This window comes from Ictidomys tridecemlineatus, chromosome 11 (genome assembly GCF_052094955.1).
Source record: "Ictidomys tridecemlineatus isolate mIctTri1 chromosome 11, mIctTri1.hap1, whole genome shotgun sequence".
Lineage (NCBI taxonomy): Eukaryota > Metazoa > Chordata > Mammalia > Rodentia > Sciuridae > Ictidomys > Ictidomys tridecemlineatus.
In genome coordinates this window covers 117,727,444-117,741,993 of record NC_135487.1, presented here as the reverse complement: position 1 = coordinate 117,741,993, position 14,550 = coordinate 117,727,444, and the positions used below count along the sequence as shown (strand labels likewise).

General features: G+C 42.0%; 2 pseudogenes; both read left to right on the top strand.

Moving 5' to 3' along the window:
- The window catches only part of LOC144368686 (poly [ADP-ribose] polymerase 1-like), a 17,204-nt pseudogene extending 3,699 nt beyond the window's left edge, over positions 1-13,505 (top strand).
- Positions 13,425-14,550, top strand: LOC144367780 (myb/SANT-like DNA-binding domain-containing protein 3 pseudogene; annotated as a pseudogene).

Sequence of the window (14,550 nt, the reverse complement as noted above, 5' to 3'; positions counted from 1 at the left end):
CAAGCCAAATTACAGCACTTGCCTGTAATTTGCTCAACAATGTGTTTCCACCCTTTTCTCTAAGTGTTCATCTTTAGTTTTAATTCTGGCAATGTGTGATGCATTCATTTTGAGCTAAATATAAAAACTAATTTCATACTAAAAATGCTACCATTAATAATATTTGTCAACATCATCAGTGATCATTTGCCTATTATGTTTCTCAAAACCAGAACTCTAAAAACACAAATAGTTTTTGGTGGTTACATACATTTTCTTTCTCTTTTCCTTTTTTGTATTTTTATTTAGAGACAGGGTGTTGCTTAGTTGCTGAGGCTGACTTTGAACTTGTGATCCTCCTGTCTTAGCCTCCTGAGCTGCTGGGATTGCAGATGTGCACCACTGTGCCCAGCTAGAAAAAAAATCTTGTCTGGTCTTCTGGTGGTGATATGGACAGAAGCTAATTGAGCCATGTATGAAATGCTTGCTTGTGCATCAGTCCTATGATGAACCTGTCACCTGTTTACCCCACTAAATTCACATGACCAAGAGTGGAGGATGCATGAATCCCCAAGGGACAATCAATGTGCTATTACCAGCAGAAGGAAAAACAGAGGCTGGAAATCACAAAATAGAGTGGCAGGTACTGCCAGCATTTAACCCAGGCTCCTAGGGAGCCCTGGACACCTCATCACACACAGTACCCACCATAGCTTTCCAAACTTCCTGAGTTTGAAATAAGCTGAAGAAGCTGGTGGATTCTTTCTTGCCCTCTTCCTTGATTTTCTCCAGTCCAAGTATTTCTAAGAATTTTAGGACACCTCTGACCTCAAGAAATTCTATCCAATTACTGTCCAGGGAGTAGAAGAGTTGAAACAAAACATTTGACAAATTCCTTGACACTGACCTCCTAAGGGAGTCTAAGTGCCTTTCCTCACATATTTTGCCACCTATCCCAGAAACGTTTATAGGTAAAGTGTTATGATACTTTGGATGTTCTTCCTTCTAGCAGGAAGTGGACATCTCTTTATTTGGGGCTTTCCAGCCTCTGTTCCCCTTCTGCTGGTAATAGCACCTTGATTGTCCCTTGGGGACTCATGCTTACTCCATTCTTGGTCATGTGATTTTAGTGGGGTAAACAGGTGACAGGTACGTCATCCTTCTGGCTATAGAAATTGGTCTGGAACCAGGCATGTGACCTAAGCTGATCCAATGAGGCTCAAAAGCCAGAATGTTCTTGGGACCCCTGTAAAAGATTGGTTTCTTTTCAGCATAGCTGGGTTATAAGGTGCATGTCTGGAGCTCCTGGGAACCCCAGCTCACAGAGCCTCTGAAATATAGAGGTCAGATGGAGACCTTAAGGGGAAAGAGGGAGGGTGGGACCAAATACTGATGATAGTGTTTGAACCCCTGGGTCTAGTCAGGTCTGAAATATGTATTTCCACCTCTGGGTGGTTCAGTTAAGCAATCCAATAAATCTCTTCTTCCTGAGTGTAGCAGGAATTACTTTTCTGTAATTCTCAATCAAAAGGATACTAACTAGTAAAGGGCCAATGAGGAACATGGGATGGAGGAGTTATTGGAGCAGACTTCCAGGGGACACTACATCTGGGCCCATCTGGAAGGTTAGGGTGCACCTACAGATACCTAGAATCCCATGTGGTATGAATGCCCAGGATACCACGAGAGACTGGAATTTCTCTAGAGTGGATCTTACCTGCCCACAGCTGATAAGAAGATGCCAATTGACCTGAAAAGCTTTTCTAAACATAGGTAAAGTGATATAGCTGAACCACAAGTCAAAGAATGCTTTTCAGGGTAGTTTTCCCTAGAGAAATAGATCCTGTGCCTGGTTCTGGGTAACCCTTCAGGTCCTGGATAACAAAGCAGCTGGAGTGCACCCTTTACTCTGAGAGGAGCTAAAGGGGAAGGGGCAACACACAGAGGATAGGTGCTGGGTCATTCCTTGTTATCCAGGAAGTTCCTCCATGATAGTTTAGCCACTTGGATCTGACAGGTTCCCTTGGGAGCAAGGATGCTTGCATCAATCAAAGGTGCATGGAAAAAGCTGAGGGTCCATTTCTCAAGTCTCTCTAAGCCATGATCATTGCACTCTTGCGTCTCAGTATAGTTCATTATTTTGGGCCCAATCCTAGATTTTAACTTCCTAATTAATTCTCAATTGTGTACTTGCTCAAAGTTTTACACTAGAGGTTACTATCCTTATGAAGAACTGCATGGCTTCCTAATAAGAATAACAAGAGATGGTAGAAAAATTAAACTTTGATTTAAAACAGCCTCAATATTTAATGTTTATTTTTAAAAATCAGCCTTTGCAAAAAGTCTCATCATAATATAGCACCCAGAGCACGTGTCAGCTTGGATACAAGGTATAAAATCAAGCCACAATAGAAAGGGAACCAGTCAACAATTACTAGGCTCATAACATATCACAGGCTCTTTGAACACTTTAAGATATTAGCTGAAATTATTACAGCTCATGGAGGATGACTGAGAGCTTCCAAGACTGATAAGAGCTAATGTAATGGGTTGGATGTAATAATGCTTTGTTGGGGGAAGGGTGGGGAAATGAGTCAAATTGTCTCTGCTGCACCCTGGTTCCCAGGATGCCAATAGAAGTAAATACAGATTGGTTCATTAGGAAAGGCTCTTTACTGCAAAAGCATCATTTGCTCTAGAGCTAGGCTCCCCTGCATGTTGCCACCATAGCTGGGGGCCAGGTTATCAGCCACATGGAAGTCTCTTTATCCCTACCTTATCCCTTCCCTGTTCCCCCATCCTCTGCCCTGTTCCTGACTCAGTGCATTCTCCTTTTCTTCAGTGACCAGCTAGGCCAACCAACTTTTGTCACCATCTTTTCTCTCTGTACTAGACTGGTCTTCTTTTCATAGTCACTTGCTATACATATTTTGGGTCTATTATTTTCATTATTTAGTTCTAGAAGGTTGCCATAGTATCAGCAGTAGATAACAAGTACTAGGCAGTGTGCTAACTGCTTTGCTTGAATTGTCTCATATAATCCTCACTGCAGCTCTCTGGTGCTCACTGTCAGTATTTCCATTTACTCCATGAGTATAACATGAAGTTACCAAAGGTAACTGGTGGATCTGGGATTTGAACCTGAGCAGGCTAGCCCAGGTTCTTCCTGCCAGGCCTTTCTACCTGTAGACATAGGGAGTGGGCGAGGCTGCTGATGTGGGTGGTCTCCCTGTATGGTGTTGCAGGTGGAGTTGTGGGTTTGCACTGCCTACCTAGTGGGAGATCCTGGAGTACAATAGATGGCCTATGGGCTTTGGGTCAGACAGATCCATTCCTATTTACTAGTAAATTATTCAATCTTTCCAAGTTCATTTTTTCTTACCTATAATAAATGTCAGTCCTCAGTACTCCCCCTACCTCCCAAAGTTAGGAAATAATACATAATTCTGGCTATAGAAAGTGAATCTACAGCTGTACCTTTAAGGCCTGGTTCATCCAGTCATTGCATAAGCATTAGCTGAATGTCCACTAAATGTAAGGCACTATTACTAGCACCTGAGGTATGGGGAAGAATGAGGATGCCTAGCACAAGTGCAATGACTGAGTAAGAAAGGAAGTGGGCTGGACACAGAATCCTTGGAAACACTAACATTTAGGAGTGGGAGGAAATTCTACAGCTGAGACAGAGAAATAGCAATAGAAGAAGGACAAGAAGAAGAGAGCTGAGAAGGGGCAGAGGCCATCAGGCTGGACTAGATGAGGTGAAGGAGGCACAGCACTTGCCTTGGATCTCGAATTTAAAGGGGCACCAAAGTTGTGTGCAATGGCAGACACCTATGATCCCAGTGACTTGGGCAGTTGAGACAGGAGAACTGTAAACCTGAGGCTTGTCCTTGCAACACAGCAAGACCCCCCCCCCCATGCCCCCAAAAAGGGTGGGGATATAGCTCAGTGGTAAATCATCTCTGTTATGGGCACCAAAATAAAAAAAAAAACACCTCAGCAATAAAATCATATTTCAGTGCAATATTTAAAATAATCAAATTAATATAAAATTCATGATAAATCAAATATCAACATTTTACATAAAAACAGGATCTGTCTCTGCACCTGAGATCCTGCCTCACTTACCTCACCCTGTGTTCAAGTGGAAAATGTTAAGTAAGACAAGGAAAGAAAACTGGAAATGTTTTGCAGTTTTGGCTGCACAGAGGTTGCTGGTAACCAAGGTGAGCTTAGTTTCATGACTTGAGGGTTGAGAAGCCAGATTACAGGTACTGACATTTCTCAAAGCATGATCTGTGAACCATAGCATCAGAGTTATTGGGAGCACTTGTTAGGAAAAAAGGTCAGGGCCCTATACTTAATCTGTTAAATCAGAACCCTAGGGGTGGGGTGGGCATAGGGAGGTAGACTAGTAATTTGTACGTGTTATTTTTAATTTTTTGCTGAGCTGGATTAAAACCCAGGGTTTCCTGATGTTAGGTAAGCACTCTACCATGGAGCTATGTCCCCAGCCTTAACCTTTATTTTAAACCTCTTTGCTAAGAGCCATAGCCAAGTAGGAATGAAGTAGCATTTTTGGTTGAAAGGTGATGCCAGCAAGCCATTGAGATAATGATTATGTTAAGATGTGCATTCAATTGGACATTGGACCCCTGCTGTCCTCCTAAGCCTGTTATTTTGGAGCTCTTGCAGGACTCCTGGAGAGTTCCCATTGTTTGGGAAAGTGTGGTAGGAGGGATTTCAGGAGGAGGGATTTTCCTGTTGGTGTGGTGTATCCCAGGAGAAGGCTACATGTGTGGTGTTCAAAGGAGTTTTGGAAATAAAGTTTGTTCCTGCTTGAGTGGATTAAAAAAAAAAAAAAGTAGGTGCCCTTTCTCACTGAGTTATATCCTCAGCCCTTTTTACTTTTTAAAAAGTTTATTTTGGTGGTATCAAATCCAGGGCCTCATGCATGCCAGGCAAGCATTCTACCACGGAGCTCCATCCCCACATCTCCAGACACCCCTACTTTCCATTTTGAGAAAAGGTCACACCAAGCCACCCAGGTGGCCCAGAATTTGTGATCTTTCCACCCCAGCACACCCATAGCTGGGTTTACAGTCATGTGCCACCACACCAGGCTGTTTAATAATTTTATCAGTAACTTAAATGGAAGGAAAAAACAGCTCTGTTTAATTAAGTCTTTAGTCCTGCCCAGCTGCAGACTCTTTGGTTCATTCTTTCCTTTATTCAGCAAACAAGTGCCAGCCCTCCTAGATAAGAGAAATGCAGAGCTGAACAATGAAGGAGACAGATGCAGCTCCTGGTCTCTCAGTGTGGGTGAAAGAGATATTGACCAGGTAGTAACAATCAAATGTTATGACTATCAGGACAGAGGGAGGGACTGTGAGTACAGGTAATGGGAACCTCAGGTTCTCAAGTAGTCTGGGCCTCAGTGAAGGGCTTTCTAAAAACTGATGTTTAAATTGAGGTCTGAATATAGGAGTATGAATTAGTTAAATAAGGAGGGGGGTTTCAGAAGAAAAGGGGGTTCAGGCTAGGGGAAAACCCTATAATAAAAGGGTCTGAGTTGGGTATAGTGGTGTACACCTATAAGCCAGTTACCAGAAAGACTGAGAAAGGAGGATTACAGTCCAAGGGCAAGCTCTGGCAATTTAATGAGATCCTTTTTCAAAACAAAAAATACAAAGGACTCGGGTTATATCTCAGTAATACGGTAACCCTGGGTTCAATCCTTTGTCCTGCCAAACAAAACAAAATAAATGAAATGGTCTGAGATGAATCCACAGGCAGACAGACCAAGAATACCCCCAAATCTTTCCATAATACAAACCACCTCAAAGATGTCCAAATCTGCTTTCAGTCTTGCTCTGCCTACACGGCTCCTGAACACAGGAACCTCAAACTCAGCATGTCCCAAATCAAACTTAACTACACCTAAACTTGCTTCTTTTTTATGTTATCTTCCCATTCACCTCGTTTCCCAAGCCAGAAATATGAGAATCACCCTGAGGCATGAGTGGAGAGAGTAGCTGGGTATATAAATATGGAGCCCAGATTTCAGAAGGAAATTATCATGAAAACGCATGAGACCACTTAGGGAGAATTTGATAGTGTGAGCAGAGAAGAGGTAAAATAGACGGAGTCTCAAGGAACAACTACATTTAAGGGAAAGTATTCCCTTAAAGAAGAAAAAAAGGGAGAAACAAAGAGTCTTGGCATCACAGAAACCCAGGGAAGAGTGTTTTGAGAAGTGGGAAAGTTTGATTGAAAAATGCCACACAGGTCATGTATAAGGAATGAGGATGTAGTCACTGGGCTCCACAATTAGAAAACCATTGGTAATCTTGACCAGACCAGCATCAGTGGAGTCCTGGCAACAGGGATTATTAGACTGCAGTAGGCAGAGGAGGAACCAGGAGAGCATGTGGAGACAGGGAGAGTAACTAGCCTTTTCAACAAGCTTCACTATGAAGGGCAGAATCTGGGTGCAACTTACGTTTGAGGCATGGATTTAATTTTATTTTTAAGACAAAAGAGATTCCAGCATACAAAATACTGATGAAAAAAGCTGGTAATGAGGCAAAGGGGAACACTACAGGAGAGAAAAAATAAAGTCCTTGAGGAGATGGGAAGGGATTTAACTGTTTAACAAATGAGAATTATTCCTAAGAAAGAATACCAACTTCCACTCTGAAAGGAGAAAAAAGAGTTAGAGGTCAGACTGGGGACACATTTACAAGTTGGGAATATGGAAGTCGATGGAATCCTTGATTTTGGGGATATGCCTGTAATCCCAGCAACTGGGGAAGCTGAGGCAGAAGGATCAGGAGTTCAAAGCCAGCCTCAGCAACTGAGTGAGACCCTGTCTCTAAATAAAATGCAAAATGGGGCTGAGGACATGGCTTTTTTTTTTTAATCATCAAATGTTCTGTTCTAAAATATTAGAGAATATCAAGAGAAAAGCTCCCTTAAAACTGTTCTTTTTCTTTTGAAATTTTCTATTGTTTCCACCACTCAGCAAAGGCTACCTGCTTCTAAGGCAGGATCAAGCTTACAAGGAACAAGCTGGATCCTTGGGAAAACTCCTGCTTCAATTCAGGGGAAGTCATGCCTTGGTCGGTTTGAATGAAATTGTTGAGGATGTGATTCCTTGTGACTTTGCCAGCATCGTCCCACTCTTGTAAAAAGCTTAAGAGCCTGCTAATTACTGCCTGTTCTTTTATAAAAGTCATGATCAATCAGTATTCCTGAGGTTGGCTCACTACCCCCAAAGGAGTACACTTCATATGTGATTCCAGGAAGGGTGTCCACTTAGCCTAGCCAAGCAAGACAACTGGGTGGACAACTGTGGATCAATCTCTAGCCCTGGAACTGCAGCTGGTAGTGGATAGTGGAGGCAGCTGGACAATGAAACCAAAGGGTACTGTCTTCACAGGATACTAATAGATGCAATATGGAGAGGAGAGACCCTCTGGGTTGGCAGAATAGGACACTGCAGGCTTCCTACCTTCACAGTTTTGTGAGGGGGTACATTTTCCATTTATGGCTCAGTTTAAGCTTTTTGATGTTCCATAAACAAGACAAACATATATATTGGGCAAATCTGGTGTTTCAAACCCAGCAACTGCCAGTAGTGGTGGCTCCTGCCTATAATCCCAGCAACTGGGGAGGCTGAGGCAGAAGGATCAGGAGTTCAAAGCCAGCCTCAGCAACTGAGTGAGACCCTGTCTCTAAATAAAATACAAAATGGGGCTGAGGACATGGCTTGGTGGTCGAGTGCCCCTGAATTCAATCCCTGATACTCACCCCCTACACCCACCCCGCCCCCCCCCAAAAAAAAAGAAAAACCAAACCCAGCAACTGAAAACTACCATTTTGGCTCCTTGCTGGTAGACCCTCTTCTTTCTCCTTTCTGTTGCTATCCCCTCCCTACACGACCATCCAAGGCTCCCAACTCTTTCTTTTCAGATGCTCCCAAGTGCGTCCCTCCAAAAAGCAACCATTTTCTACGGAAACTTAAAAAAAAAAAAAAATCAAAGAAAAGCCTGTCAAGCGCCAAGTGGGGAACATTTTAACTAGACAGGAAGGTCTTTTCAAATCCTCTTCTAACTTTCTCCGTGAAGAGGAGGAAATCGCCATAACTTTTCATGGTCTCCAAGGCACCTCCACAGAGCAGAGCCTGGCAGAAGCGAGGAGCAACCCTGCGATGCTGGGGGCGCCCCTGAGCTGCTCAGGCTCCTCTCGCCTTCTCCCAGGACGAACTCCGCTGGGATGCCCTACACTGAGGCGCAAGACCCTGGCACCTGCGCCCCCTACTGGCCTCAATAGACACTCGGCAGCGCGCGGTTCTTCAGGTCAAAAGTGGGTGACAGTTAAGAATCTAAGTAACTGACTGAACTGCTCCCAACCGCTTGAACCCAGGACTGGAAACTGAGTCTGATCATCCCACCTCTGAGCCTAGGAACACCTTTTCCTATTTCAAGTATTTTCTACTTGTACGGAAATAGGACAATAGGTCTAAATAGAAGCAGGTGTCCTGGCGAAGGATTTGGTGGTCAGCGGCTTAGGGTCACCTCAGGACAGAGGGGGTCTTGCAGGGTCATAGGGCCCATTGGCCACGGGGTGGAGACCTCCAGTGCCAGCAAGCATGGAGCCCTCAGTGTCACTGGGGATAGGATGTCCCAAGCTTGGACACCCAGATTTGATGTATCCATTTTTCCAGTGGTTGTGGCCTCGGGCACCTGAATTAATGAGGAGCCAGGGGACATCACTGGGGGACAGGGCTGAATGGACAAGCAGCAGGGTACCATGGAGGACTCAGGGAGCAGCCACTGTCTTGAGCAGCCTCTTTCCCTGTTCTGAATCCTGCCTGTCCCTTCAAGTAGAACTCAGAGGGGAAACCAAGTCTCACTTAAGGAGTGAGAGAAAATGGGCTTTACCCCAACTAGACAAAAGGTTCCACCTAGAATTAAACTCTGATTGTTGGACTTAAAGTGTCCAGAGTGCTCACCATTACTGCATGGAACCACAGTAATGAACAAGTCCCAAGTCACCCTAGATTTGCAAGCCCTTTCTCAGGCTCCATCATGCCCCAGCTTTTCTTCCTCTGGTGAGTACAGATATCACTCAGCTATTACTCTGTGGGTCTTCTAACCCATAAACACATTATATCTCCTAATTTAGGTGTTCGTTTATCCTTTTAAAATTCTTTGCCACTTATACACTCTTATATGTTTTTTTTTGAAGTATTTCATTTTGGGAAAACCATTTTAAATGGTATTGATTTCAAAAGTTTGCTTTCTAGTTATATATATTTCTATTAATAGAAATACATTTGAATTTTGTTTGTGTACATTGCACCCTACAATTTAGCTAATCCCGCTCATTAGTTTTAATATTTGGGGAGTTTTTTTACCCAGAAACTTTGGGATATTTTATATGGACAATCATATCATCTGTAATAGAAATAGTTTTATCTCTGCCTTTCCCAGAATGGATGCCTTTCTTCTTCTGCACTATCTCGTTGGTTAGGACTGACATAGAATGCTGATGTGACTGGTGAGGGTGGCCACTTTGCCTTTTTACCAGTGTGAGGGGAGGGCATTTGGTTTTCCCCAGGAAATATGATGACTGTGATGTTAGCTATTCCATTTCATAGATATCCTTTATCAATTTGATAAGTTTTTCTTCTATTCCTAATATGCTATTTTTTTATCACCAATAGATGTTCTCAATGAATTGCCTTTGCCCCTTTGTCAATAATCAATTGACCATACTGATGGGGCCCTCTTTGTGTAGGTTAATCTTTTTGTTATTTTCATTTATGTGTTTATCCCTTTGCCCATAGTACAATATCTTGTTAACTGTGGCTTTATAGTGAGTCTTAAAATTGGGTAGTGCAATACATATTGTCAAATACAGTTTCTATTTCAACTGATATTATTATGTATTCTTAGTATTTAACTATCAACATAGTGAATTACAACAACTGATTATTTTACAGAGAGCCAGTCAGGCATCCCTGGGTTTAACCCAGCAATTAGGGAGTTTCTCCCCCCAAAAAGAGAACTAATAAGATATATAGATATAAAAGGATGCATTATGAGATTTGTCCCACAATTGTGAAGGCCAGGAAGTCCCATGATATGCCATCAAAGCTGGAGAACCAGATGTAATTCAGTCTGAGTCCACAGGCTTAAGAAGCAGGGGAGCTTTCACTGCAGAGTTGAAGTGATGACTGTCGAGAAGACAAAGTGAATTAGTTATTCCTCCATCTTGATTATTATTGTTGTTATTATCCTTTGCAGTATTGGAGAATGACCCCAGAGCCTTCTACACACTAGGCAAGCAATCTGCCACCGAGGTACATTCCAACCATTTTTATTTTATTTTGTGACAGGGTCTCACTGAGTTTTCCAGGCTGGCCTTGAACTTGAGATCTTCTTGCCTTAGCTTCTCAAGAAGTGGGAGTACAGGTGTGAGCCATCATGCTCAGCTCTCTATCTTTATTTTTTATGGGACTGTGGATGAATTGAATAATATGTACCCACTTCAGTGAGGATGGATCTTTTTTCCCAGTCCTGGCCCAAATACTAATCTTTACACAGGCAGAAAAAAAATGTCTCACCAGTTATTGGTGTGTACTTTAATGCAGTTGAATTCACATTAGAAAAAAAAACTACACCCACTTATTGTATTGGTCATTTTGTACATTGCTGGAATTAATTTTTAATACTTTATTACAAACTTGCATGTATGTTCATGAGGGTTATTGATATGTAGGTTCTGGGGTTCTTTGGTTAAGTTTCTTTTAGAAAGCAGGGATCTCTTTAGTATTGTATTAAGGTCATGCTGACTTCACAAAATAAATCATGAAATATTTCCTCCTTTTCCATTTTCTGAAAAAAAAATTCTGTAACTTTTATAATGTTTCTTTTTTAGTTGTTAACAAAATTACCCTGTTAACTAATATGGACATAGAGATTATTTTTTATTATTAATATGGTTTCATTTTTAGTTAGTTTAGTAGCTTGGGGTTTTCAAGAAATGAATCCACACTTGAATTTATATGATAGGGTAGTTCATAATGTTATAAAATTTCCATATTATGCTCTTGATATTTTTAGGATCTTTAATGATATTCCATGCCATTCTTGATAATACTAATGTGTGTTTTCCTTCTTTTTTCATAAATACCAGTTAGAATATTACATTTTTTACTTTCTCAGAAAATAACATTTTCAAAAATTAGAGGAAGAATTGTGGGAGAGAGGAACTGAACAGTGGAGTTGGAGAGTCAGAAGAACCACTGAGAAGGTAATGAAGATAATGCATAGAGCTGATATGTCCATTAACTCAAGTGTGACCCCAAGGAAAGAAGTGCTGGACTCACATAGGGAGTTATTCCTTTGTGGTTCTGCACCCAGATATCTGGGTATGGGCTTCATGCCACTGTGGGTCTATGCTGGCAGCAGTCACGAAGGAGAGCTCTGTGCAAATGGAGGAGAGCAAGGGAAAGCTGGAACCCACCAATTCCTCTCCATCTGTTCATCACCACATTAAACCAGAAGAGTCCTAAATTTATAATCTAGACTAAAATTATAATTGATATTTTAAGAAAACATGCAATTCATAAATGTGTGTGCACCTAATATAGGTTTCAAAATACGTGTAGAGAAAAATGACAAGAATTAAAGGAAATCTACCATCACATATAGAGTTATAAACATTTGTCTGTAAAAGGTAGAACAAGTACAAGAAAAGAAAAAAGTGTGTATGGCTATAAAAGATTTAAATACTACAAGGGTATTTAGATTATTATATCTAGCAGATAGAGAAGAAACATTCATTTCAGGATTACATGGAACATTCACCAAAGTAAACTGTAAGGTACATCTTGGTTATAGATTTAATCTTGTATTTTCCACACATACTTAAGTGCTGAATGTGGGGTCCCTCACCGATGGCACTATTAGGAGTGGTGGAAACTTTGGGAACTGGGACCTATTTTGAGAAAGTAAAGTCATTGGAGGCATGTCCTGGAAGGAGGCCATAAGTACTTGGACCTCTTCTGCTCTCTCACTTCCCACACACTGTGATGTGAACACCTTTGCTCCACCACATGACCCCAACCAAAGTGTTTGGCTTCACCACAGGTCAAAGAAAAGGGGCAAAGAATCCATGGATTTAACCTTTTAAAACATTTGCTTAAATATATTTTTCTTTCTTTTAAGTTGTTTATCTTAGGTATTTTGTCACAGTGTTGGCAAGTTAACTCATACAATATAAAGTGAGTCTCAAGATTTTCTTAAGAATTTTTTTCAGTGTATATTATTTGACAACAGAATTAAATTATGTGTCAACATTGTAAGTATCTGAAAGATAACCAAACCTTTTGGAATTGAGTAGCATATTACTTTTTAAAATACATGTGTGTTAAAAAAATTACAAGGGAAATTGGAAATTATTTTGAGCTGAAGGATAACTGAGATTCAACCAAGCAACAGCAGTAGTAGGTAGATGAAGAAGATCTTAAAAGAGCATTTCTACGTCCACCTGCTTACATTAGAAAAAGACACATAAAATCAAGGATGTCTTGAGCTCCCACCTTGGAAGCTACAAATAAAGAAAAGAAATAAGCCAAAGTAAATGGATGAAGGGAAATAATAAAGATAGGAGGAAAAATAAAATAGAAAATGATGACACCATAAAGAAGAACAATAAAATGGAAAATGATTCTTCAAAAAGCTAAAGAGCAAGACCAAGCAAGAGAGAGAAGCGCAATAATCAATACCAAATACAAAAACCATCTCAATAGATCCTAATGTACTACAATAATGTAGTATTGTGTATCTTCCTGTAAGGTTCTATTGTAAAAAAAAACATTTAATTCAATGACAACATATTTTTTAAAAAAAAACAGAAAAAAGTGAAAAATCTGAATAAGTATATATACATGTGATAGTAACCAAATTTATAAAAACATATCAAATGTACTCTAAAACTATGACTTCATTGGTGATTATGTCAAATATTTAAGAAAGAAATAAGACTAACCTTATCCAAAGTTTTCTGATAGCATTCCCTGGATATACGATACAGCCAAACCCATAATATGAGGTCAGAAGGATCCTGGTCACAAAATGCCCAAACAACACTTAAATGTTTTATTAAAACTTATAACTAGTATCACTTTTTTCAGTGCTGGTGATCAAACCCAGGGCCTTGTGAACCCTAGTCAAGGATTCTACTGCTGAGCAAGCACCTCAGTCATCCCAAGGGCGTCCACCGACCGGCAGGCGGCGGTGGCCCGCGACGGGGCGGCGGCTTCGGGCTTTGTGGCCACGGCGCGCGCGGCGGGGCCCGGCCGGCAGGGGGCGCGCTGCCGCCGCCAGGCGCTCCGGAGCCCGCGGCCCTCCCGGCCACTCAGCCCGCGAGAGGAGTCGAGGCCGCCGCGCTCGCGCCTCGCCGGCCCCTCCCCGGGTCTCCGCGGCCACCGCGCCACCCCCTCAGGATAGCTAACTGCCCAGAGAAACAGAGTGGAAAATGCAAAACAACGAAATTATAAAACCTGCCAACTACTTCTCAGAGTGGGAAAAGAGCATCTTGCTTGCTTTGGTAGAAAAGCACAAATATGTGCTGGAGTGCAAGAAAAGCGATGCCCGAACTATCGCCCTCAAGCAGCGGACCTGGCAAGCGCTTGCCCACGAATACAACTCTCAGCCCAGCGTGTCGCTGCGGGATTTCAAACAGCTCAAGAAGTGCTGGGAGAACACCAAGGCTCGGACCAAAAAAATTATGGCCCACGAAAGGAGAAAGTGAAGCGAAGTGTCAGCCCACTGCTGAGCACCCACGTCCTGGGGAAGGAGAAGATGGCCAGCATGCTGCCCGGGCAGCTGTACTTTCTGCAGAGCCCGCCCGAGGAGGAGCCCGAGTACCATCGTGATGCCGCAGCCCCAGAATCATTTGTTGTTTCAAATAGAGAACTGTGCGATGATGAGAAAAAGTTCATACATTTTCCGGTATGTGAGGGGACCTCTCAACCTGAACCCTCGTGTTCAGCTGTCAGAATAACAGCCAATAAAAACTACAGGAGCAAAATCTCTCAGGAAGGTGCTTTAAAAAAGATGCACCATCAACAAATGTCCATCTTACAACTGCAGCTGATACAAATGAATGAGGTGCATGTGGCCAAAATCCAGCAGATAGAGGGAGAGTGTGAGATGGCAGAGGAGGAACACAGGATAAAAATGGAAGTTCTCAATAAAAAGAAGATGTATTGGGAAAGAAAACTACAAACTTTTACCAAGGAATGGCCTGTTTCTTCATTTAACCGGCCCTTTCCCAATTCACCCTAAGACTTTGGGGTTGGCTCCCTTGTAATTAATCTGTGTTGGCAAAGGAAATCTGGAACATGAACTTGCGGTCAGTAACCTGTAACAGAGCTACAACTAGGAAAATTAGAGTGGTAGTAGTCACTTATTTAAGAATACATTCAGGTAAACAGCTGCACCCTATGTACCCCTTAAGTGGCAACGAAGCTGTTATAGTTTCTGAAAATTA